Consider the following 10,715-nt stretch of genomic DNA (forward strand, 5'->3'; position numbering starts at 1 on the left):
ACATCTTTACACACGTAAACTAGAAAACCTAGAAAAGATGGATAAATTCCTGGAAAAGTACAACCCTCCTAGCTTAAATCAGGAAGAATTAGATGTCCTGAACAGACCAATAACAAGCAGCAAGATTGAAATGGTAATTTAATAATTACCAACAAAGAAAAAGTTCAGGACCAGATGAATTCACAGCAGAATTCTACCAGATATTCAAAGAAGAATTGGTACCAATCCTGTTGACACTATTCCACAAGATAGAGAAAGAAGGAACCTTCCCTAGTTCATTCTATGAAGCCAGCATCACCCTAATACCAAAATCAGGAAAGGACATAATCAAAAAAGAAAACTACAGACTGATAACCTTGATGAACATAGATGCTAAAATCTTTAACAAAATACTAGCTAACTGAATCCAACAATACATAAAAAAGATAATTCACTATAATCAAGTGGGTTTCTTACCAGGGATGCAGGAATGGTTTAACATATGCAAGTCAACAAATGTGATACACCACATAAACATAATTAAAAACAAAAATCACATGATCATCTCAATACATGCAGAAAAAGCATTTGACAAAATCCAGAATCCCTTTATGATTAAAACCCTCAGCAAAATCAGCATACAAGGGACATACCTTAATGTAATAAAAGCCATCTATGACATACCCACAACCAACATAATACTGAATGGGGAAAAGTTTAAAGTATTCCCTCTAAGAATGGGAACAAGACAAGGATGCTCACTCTCACCACTCCTCTCCAATACAGTACTAGAAGTCCTAGCCAGAGCAATCAGACAAGAGAAAGAAATAAAGGGCATCCAAATTCGTAAAGAGGAAGTCAAATTGTCCCCGTTTGCTGACAATATGATCTTTGACCTTGCAAACCCTAAGGAGTCTTCCAGAAAACTCCTAGAACTGATAGAAGAATTCAGCAAAGTTTCCGGATATGAGATTAATGTACACAAATTAGCAGCTCTTCTATACACCAACAGCAACCAAGTGGAAAGTCAAATCAAGAACTCACCCCTGGCCGGGCGCAGTGGCTCAAGCCTGTAATCCCAGCACTTTGGGAGGCCGAGACGGGTGGATCACGAGGTCAGGAGATCGAGACCATCCTGGCTAACACGGTGAAACCCCGTCTCTATTAAAAAAATACAAAAAACTAGCCAGGGGAGGTGGCAGACGCCTGTAGTCCCAGCTACTCCGGAGGCTGAGGCAGGAGAATGGCGTGAACCCAGGAGGCAGAGCTTGCAGTGAGCTGAGATCCGGCCACTGCACTCCAGCCTGGGCGGCAGAGCGAGACTCCGTCTCAAAAAAAAAAAAAGAACTCACTCCTTTAGAATGGCTGCAAAAAAAGAAAAATAAAATAAGATATACCTAACAAATGAGTCGAAAGTCCTCTACAAGGGAAACAAAACACTGCTGAAATAAATCATAGACAACACAAACAAATGGAAACATGTCCCATGCTCATGGATGGGTAGAATAAATATTGTAAAAATGACCATACTACCAAAAGCAATTTACGAATTCAACACAATCCCTGTTAAAATACCACCATCATTCTTCACAGAGTTAGAAAAAACAATTCTAAAATTCATATGGAACCAAAAAAGAGTCCGCATAGCCAAAGCAAGACTAAGCAAAAATAACAAATCTGGAGGCATCACACTACCTGATTTCAAACTATATTATAAGGTTATTGTCACCAAAACAGTGTGTTACTGGTACAAAAATAGGCACATAGACCAATGGAACAGAATAGAGAACCCAGAAATAAACCCAAATACTTATAGCCAACTGATCTTCGACAAAGCACACAAAAACATAAAGTAGGGAAAGGACACCCTGTTCAACAAATGGTGCTGGGATAATTGGTTAGCCACATGTAGGAGAATGAAAATGGATCCTTATCGCTCACCTTATACAAAAATCAACTCAAGATGGATTAAGGGCTTAAACCTAAAACCTGAAACTATAAAAATTCTAGAAGATGACATTGGAAAAACCCTTGTAGACATTGGTTTAGGCAAGGATTTCATTACCAAAAGCACAAAAGGAAATGCAATAAAAACAAAGGGAAATAGCTGGGATGTAATTAAACTAAAGAGCTTTTACAAAGCAAACGGAACAGTCATCAGAATAAACATACAACCCAGAGAGTGGGAGAAAATCTTCACAATCTCTACATCTGACAAAGGACTAATAACCAGAATCTACAACAAACTCAAATCAGTAAGAAAAAAAACAATTGCATCAATAAATGGGCTAAGGACATGAATAGACTATTCTCAAAAGACATAATAAAAACCACCTATGACAAACTCAAAGCCAACATAATATGCAAATGGCCAACAAACATATGAAAAAACGCTCAACATCACTAATGATCAGGGAAATGCAAATCAAAACCACAATGCGATACCACCTTACTCCTGTAAGAATGGCCATAATAAAAAAATCAAGAAACGGTAGATGTTGGTGTGGATGCAGGGATCAGGGAACATGTCTACGCTGCTGGTGAGAATGTAAACTAGTATAGCCATTGTGGAAAACAGTGTGGAGATTCCTTAAAGGACTAATAATAGAACTACCATTTAATCCAGCAATCCCACTACTGGGTATCTACCCAGAGAAAAGAAAGTCACTAATAGAAAAAGATATTTGCACATGCATGTTTATAGCAGCACAATTCACAATTGCAAAATCGTGGAACCAACCAAATTGCCCATCAATCAACAAGTGGATAAAGAAACTACAGTGTGTGTATATACACACACACACACACACACACATATACACACACACACATATATATATATACACACACACACATACCACAAGCAAGGGTGCTAGTACAACTATTGGGATTGTATGGACACAGGGATTAACTTAGAGGAGTTCACACTAGCCAAATTTAGGACAATTTGGACCTCAAAAAAAATATCTGCAATGTATTAAAACATAACACATATACAAATCCATGTGTTCTGCAAACAAAAAGTCATCTTTAGAGGTTTCTAGGATATCAACTAATTCTGAAAATTGATAAAGGAGGAGAATTAAGTACCTTCCTTTCCCATATGAACTATATTTCAGAGTAACCAAGTTATAGGTGAGGAAATAATCTTACTGATGAAATAAATACAACTGGTAAATGTAGAAGGGATGATAGTATTAGAAAGATATGGCCAGGCACGGTGGCTCATGCCTGTAATCCCAAAATTTTGGGAGGCCAAGGAAAGTGGATTGCTTGAGATCAGGAGTTTGAGACCAGCTGGGATAACATGGCGAAAATCCCATAATACAAAAATTAGCTGGGCATGGTGGCACACACCTGTGGCCACAGCTACTCGGGAAGCTGAGGTGGGAGGATGACTGGAGGCCAGGAAGTTGAGGCTGCAGTGATCTGTGATCACAGCACTTACTCCAGCCTGGATGACAGAGCAAGACCCTGTCTCAAAAAATAAATAAAATAAAAGAAAGTATTAGAAAGATATCATTCTGGAGCTCCTAATTAATAAATTTAGGCAGCAAACATCCATTGGCTGTTGAAACCATTAGGTGATAGGTTGATGGAGAACTTTACAATGGGCAGATTACTTTGAAAATGCATAAATCTATTAATCAATCTTAACTCCACTAAAAGTTTAGAACCAGATATTATGTACTTTTTAATGTGATGCAGTAGCAAGTACCCAGCATCATATATTGTCCCTGAAGTTGAATCTCAACCTAATTGAGCTTCTAAGATTTAATAGTTTATGAAAAAATAAGGATGGAGGATAGAAAAACATGTTAATGACAACACAAGGATGCAATCAGTCAAATTCAGAATGTGGCAAATTCTATAGGGCAAATGTCCCAGGTTCTTCAACAAATGAAATTGAATAAAAAGGGGCACCACGATCAAGATAAAGAACATACCCATCATCCCCCAATTCTTTAATGACCCTTATAATCCCTCTATTCCACCCTTCCCCACATTTCCCCCACTTCTGTCTCCCCTCCCCTCAACACCCTTCCCCACATTTCCCCCACTTCTGTCTCCCCTCCCCTCCACACCCTTCTCCACATTTCCCCCACTTCTGTCTCCCCTCCCCTCCACACTGCTTCCCCACTCCAATTCAAGGTGATCACTGATCTGCTTTTGGCCACTATACGTTGCTTTAGATTTCCTAGAAATTTACATAAATGGAATCATGCAATATGTGTACTCTATTTTGTCTGACTTCTTCACTTGAGAATTTTGAGATTTATTCATGCTGTAGCATACTTATTCTTTTTATTGCTGAGTAGTATTTCACTGTATAGCTATACCACAGTTTGCTTATCCATTTACCTATTGGTAGACATTTGAGTTTTTTTCTAGTTTTTGGCTATTAAAAATAAAATTGCTAGGAACAACCAAAAAAAAAAAAAGAAAGAAAGAAAAGAAAAGAAAAAAGGGTGGAGGGAGAAGAAAGAACTATTACAGATTTAAAGACACTTAAGAAACATGTAGGCCGGGCGCGGTGGCTCAAGCCTGTAATCCCAGCACTTTGGGAGGCCGAGACGGGCGGATCACGAGGTCAGGAGATCGAGACCATCCTGGCTGACACGGTGAAACCCCGTCTCTACTAAAAATACAAAAAACTAGCCGGGCGTGGTGGCGGGCGCCTGTGGTCCCAGCTACTCGGGAGGCTGAGGCAGGAGAATGGCGTGAACCCGGGAGGCGGAGCTTGCAGTGAGCCGAGATCCGGCCACCGCACTCCAGCCTGGGCGACAGAGCCAGACTCAGTCTCAAAAAAAAAAAAAAAAAAAAAAAAAAAAGAAACATGTAAATATCAACCAAATGCAATATCTGGATCTTGTTTTACTTGTTTTTAGTACTGTTTAAACAAATCAACTGTACAAGGATATTTTTGAGACAACTGGGAAAATTATACACAGTCTAGGAATTTGAAGGAATTGTTAAATTTTAAATTTAAATTTAAAAAATTAAAATCCTAAATTTATTTTTTTTAAATTTATTTTTTGAGACAGAGTTTCGTTCTTGTTGCCCAAGCTGGAGTGCAATGGCACAATCTCAGCTCACTGCAACCTCGGCCTCCCAGATTCAAGTGATTCTCCTGCCTCAGCCTCCCAAGTAGCTGAGATTACAGGCATGTGCCACCACGCCCAGCTAATTTTTTTATATTTTTAGTAGAAACCGGGTTTCACCACATTAGCCAGGCTGATCTCAAACTCCTGACCTCAGGTGATCCACCCACCTCAGCCTCCCAAAGTGCTAGGATTACAGACGTGAGCCACCATGCCTGGCTCTAAATTTAAATTTAAAAATTAAAATTTAAATTCTTAAGGAATTGTTAAATTGTTAAATAAGGGATTGTTACTTTTTAAAAATGTGTTAACACTATTGTATCTATGTTTTATAAAAAGTCCTCATCTGTTAGAATTACAGTCTAAATGTACATGGCTGGAATTACATAACATTTGGGATTTGCTTTAACATCTAGCCCTTGGAAAAGACTGAATGGAGGAAATAAGTGAAATAAGAATGACAAAACACTGGTCATTGTTGAAGCTGAATGATGGATACATCAAGCTCATTATATCATTCTATGCATCACGTTTCTATATTTTTGCTTGTGTTTGAAAATGTTTATAACAAAAAGTTAAAAAAAAAAAAAAAAGTCCTTGCTCAGCCACATGGTTTATCTTTCAGGGCTGACTCCCTTGTGGAGTCAGGTGAGCAGTTGCCAGCATGGGTGCCAAAAGGTGTCTCAGAAGACTTTCCTCCTTATAATAAAAACTCTATCTACCACATCTCCTAGCCACCCAAATAAACACACATTGGCTCTCCCCAATCTCCAGCTTGCTGATTTGAGAATACTGGGACTTCTTAGCCTCCGTAATTACATGAACCAATTCCCTACAACAAATCTCTTCTCATACCTAGAGGCACAATTGACACAAACAAAATTTTTAACAAATAAGTCTCTTCATATATATATATAGATATATATATATAGACACACACATACATGCACACATCCCATTGGTTTCTGTTTCTCTGTAGGACCTGACTAATACAGATTAACTTCTTTGTTAGGTATCCCTTTATTAGCTGGGCAGCTTAAGGGAACATCATTGTATCTGTCATAAATCTTTACGATTTCAGGTTGTTTCATTTTCCTTGTTTCCATAGGTTTGGATGTTGAATGTTTTTAAACCCCGACCCATACACTCAATTGAAAATAAGAATGAAAAATTAGTTCACATTAGAACAATAATCAGGTGAGAGTAGGGGAGAGGATGTTGAAACATGCCCCATTGAGAATGGCAAAGAAAGTTTCATGAGCGTGGCTGAATTCACGCTTTGTTGGGGTATCACCGAGAGGTCCATGTCCTTGTTGGGGAATTTTGGGATCTGAGACGCTCTTCCTCTGTGCCAGAAGCAGAACTGTGTTGTCATTATTCCTGGGCAGACAGGAAGATGAAAATTTCCTCCTCTCTTCTCAATTTTTATTTTTATTTTATTTATTTATTTATTTATTTATTTATTTATTTATTTTGAGATGGAGTTTCGCTCTTGTTGCCCAGGCTGGAGTGCAATGGCGCGGCATCTCTGCTCACCACAACCTCCGCCTCTGGGATTCAAGCGATTCTCCTGCCTCAGCCACCCAAATAGCTGGGATTATAGGCATGCGCCACCACACCCGGCTCATTTTGTATTTTGTTTTTTTGTTTGTTTTTTTTTTTGAGACGGAGTCTCGCGCTGTCGCCCAGGCTGGAGTGCAGTGGCCGGATCTCAGCTCACTGCAAGCTCCGCCTCCCGGGTTCACGCCATTCTCCAGCCTCAGCCTCCCGAGTAGCTGGGACTACAGGCGCCCGCCACCTCGCCCGGCTAGTTTTTTGTATTTTTAGTAGAGACGGGGTTTCACTGTGTTAGCCAGGATGGTCTCGATCTCCTGACCTCGTGATCCGCCCGTCTCGGCTTCCCAAAGTGCTGGGATTACAGGCTTGAGCCACCGCGCCCGGCCCATTTTGTATTTTTAGTAGAGACGGGGTTTCTCCATGTTGGCTATATTGGTCTTGAACTCTGACCTCAGGTGATCCGCCCTCCTCTGCCTCTCAAAGTGCTGGGATTACAGGCCTGAGCCTCCGCTCCCAGCCTTATTTAGTTTTTTGAGACGGAATCTTGCTCTATTGCCCAGGATAGAGTGCAGTGGCGCCGTTTTGGCTCACTGCAACCTCCCCTTCCTGGGTTCAAGCGATTCTCGTGCCTCCGCTTCCTGAGTAGGTGGGATTACAGGCGCCTGCCATCACGCTCTGCTAATTTTTGTATTTTTAGTAGACATGGGGTTTCACCATGTTGGTCGGACTGGTCTCAAACTCCTGACCTCAAGTAATCCGCCTGCCAAAGTGCTGGGATTACAGGCGTGAGCCACCGCGCCCAGTGTCTCCCAATTTGCAATTAAGTGGAAGCACGAAATTATTTCTGGCCAACAGAAGTAAACAGAAGAGGCTGGGCGCAGTGGCTGACTCTTGCGATCCCAGCACTTTGGGAGGCTGAGGCGGGCGGATCACTTGAGACTCAGGAGTTCGACACCAGCCTGGCCAAGGTGGCGAAACATTGTCTCTACTAAAAACACAAAGATAATTAGCTGGGTGTGGTGGGACGCACCTGTAATCCCAGCTACTCGGGCAGCAGAATCATTTGAACCGGGAGGAGAAGGTTGCAGTGAACCAAGATGGCACAACTGCACTGCAGCCTGGGTGACAGAGCGAGACTCCTTATTGGGGGAAAAAAAAAAAAAAAAAAGGAAACAGGAGTAATATAAATTATACACCACTTCCGGGTTCCAGGCCTGGTCTTTTTTTTTTTTTTTTTTTTTTTGAGACAAGGTCTCCCTCTATGTCCCCAGACTGGAGAGTAGTGGCGCAATCTCCGCTCACTGCAACCTCCTTCTCCCAGGTTCAAGCCACTCTCATGCCTCAGCCTCTCAACTAGCTGGGATTACAGGCACATGCCACCACGCCCGGCTAACTTCTGCATTTTTAGTAGAGACGGGGTTTCGCCGCCTTGGCCAGGCCGGTCTCAAACTCCTGACGTCAAGTGATCCGCCCACCTTGGCCTCCCAAAGTGCTGGGATTACAGGCGTGAGCCACCGGGTCCCCAGCCAGGCCTAGTTTTTAACTGAGTTCTTTAGTTCTCTTTGCCTGCCATGGTGACCTTGGATAACTCAACTTCCAGATGGTTTCGCTACCGGTTAGCTGCTTAAAGGACAGTTCACATCAGACTGCAGTGTGAATAAGAAACAAACTTTCATTGTGTTAAGCCATTGAGATTTATGGGTTATTTGCAATCTTAGCTAATGAATTACCTTGATAAATACACACTGTGGGGATAATGCTGTATTAACTCCTGCTTTGTGTAACCTCCTTAAGTATCCATATTTGCCATTAAGGAAGTTTTATATTCTGTAACTGTTGGTGGATTTCCATATATCATAACACCATCACTCAGTGTTGGCCATTTGGTAAACAAAATGTATCATGCAGCTTGATTAGTTTTGGTAGTTTATCAGATTTGTAGGAAACAATGGTTTCTCTTGTATTCAAAAGTAAAGAAACTCTGGTTCATAAGGCGGCAAACTCCCTTTTCAGAAACCTCACTGTGTGAACAACGGTGGAGTCTTCCAGTGCTTCCACTGCAGTAAGTCAGCATTAGCAATGTGACATAAGTGTAATCTTCACCCTCCACTGCACTACACTCTCCACACTTCCATGTGAGGGGAGCACTGAGACCACTGCGGTCTGATACTATATAAGTATCAGCTGTTTCCAGCCATCACTGTAGACATATAATTTTTCTGCTTTTTGATATTTAAGATTATAGAGCAGGGAATATTAAGACCGTGCTTATTTTGCTTGTGAATAGTATGATTTTCCAAAATCCCCAAATCATATTGGTTATTTTGAGACTTCAAATCCACTCCCATTCCCACTCCCTCCCCTATGTTGGCATACACTATTTTAGAAGCAGAACTTAAGTTTTAGAGGAGGCACTGGCAATTTGGAATATGAAAGAATGTGGCTGGTTTTACCTTGGTTGTTCTTGAATGGCTATTCTTATCCAAGTGAGGCAAACCCAGCATGGGTAGGCGCCCTGGAAGTGGACAAAATAAACCTGTGCTTGTGTCAATTTGTATCTCCTCATGCTGTTTCCTATATGTCTTCCTTGAGAAAAACTGAGAAAATTGACCGGACTCTTGTTTTGTTTTGTTTTTGAGACAGGGTCTTGCTCTGTCATCTAGGCTGGAGTGCAGTGGCACAATCTTGGCTCACTGGAGCCTTGACCTCTTGGGCTCAGGTGATCCTCCTGTCTCAGCCTCCTGAGTAGCTGGGACCACAGACACATGACACCATGCCCAGCTAATTTTTTGTTTTCTGTAGCGATGGGGTCTCCCGATGTCGCCCAGGCTGAGACTTTACAAAAAAAAAAGAAAAATATCTGGCCGGGCGCGGTGGCTCACGCCTGTATACCCAGCACCTTGGGAGGCCAAGGCGGGTGGCTCACTTGAGGTCAGGAGTTTGAGACCAGTCTGGCCAGCATCGTGAACCCTGTCTCTACTACAAATACAAAAATTAGGCATAGTGGCATGCACCGGTAATCCCAGCCACTTGGGAGGTTCAGGCAGGAGAATGACTTGAACCAGGGAGGCGTGGAGGTTGCAGTGAGCCATGATCGTGCCACTGGACTCCAGCCTGGGCAAGACTCCATCTCAAAAAAAAAAAAGAAAAAATATCTGGGGTCCCTGGCCTCATGACCATCTTGCTGCTCATCCTGCTCGCTGGCCCCCAAAAGGTTGCAGCCAAATGTGGTCTCTCCTTCGCCTGCCCCAAAGGATTCAAATGCTGTGGCAACAGCTGCTGCCAGGAGAATGTGTTCTTCCCTGGCCCTTTGAGGATCTTCGTCATCATGTTCCTGATCATCCTGCCCCTCTTGTGCATCTGTGACTGGCTAAGCACTACTGTCCCAGCTGCAGAGACCCAGACCCAGATGCCCTGACGGATTGCCGGGGACCCCGGGAACTGCCCTCCATCATCCCCCTAGAGAGGGTCAGAGCATCCCTCTCTGTGCCCCCACCCTCCTACAGTGAGGTGATTCTGAAGCCTACCTGGGGCCCAACTTCCACAGAGCCACCCCCTCACTATGGCTTCAGGCCTGAAGAATATACCGGGGATTAGAGGGCCATTGACAACCCGGCCTTCTGAGTCACCTCCGGCCTAGAATCTTGCCATCAGCAACCTCCTCCCCAGTGCCTCCTGGATCAAGCTAGAGACTGCTGGCACCCCAGGAATGTCCCTGCCCATCCTGCCGTGTCTCTGTTCATTCTTGGATTTAACTTATGGCTTTTTCTGCCTCTGTTCCCAACCCAGCTGCCTCTGTTGTCCTGAGGGTCAGGCTGGAGTGACAGTATCTGCCCACCCCCCAACCCAAGAAAGAGGCTGCTGGAAGGAAAATGCCGACCATTGGAGGTGCCCAACAGCAGAATGGGCTACTCCAAGGGGTAGTAAAAGCCTCATTTCTGGAGTTATGCAAGTCTTGACTGGACAGTCAGCTCTGAGATTTTATCAGGGCACTTCTATACCTGTGGGAGACTGGACTGGATGAGCTCTGAGCCAGCTTCCAATTTTACTTGAATAGAGAACTCACTGTACCCACCC

General features: G+C 42.8%; 1 pseudogene; it reads left to right on the plus strand.

Moving 5' to 3' along the window:
• The first annotated feature begins 9,810 nt into the window (after positions 1 to 9,810).
• Positions 9,811 to 10,262, plus strand: LOC112628384 (annotated as a pseudogene).
• The last annotated feature ends 453 nt before the right edge of the window (positions 10,263 to 10,715 follow it).

The sequence above is a fragment of the Theropithecus gelada genome, chromosome 7b (genome assembly GCF_003255815.1).
Source record: "Theropithecus gelada isolate Dixy chromosome 7b, Tgel_1.0, whole genome shotgun sequence".
Lineage (NCBI taxonomy): Eukaryota > Metazoa > Chordata > Mammalia > Primates > Cercopithecidae > Theropithecus > Theropithecus gelada.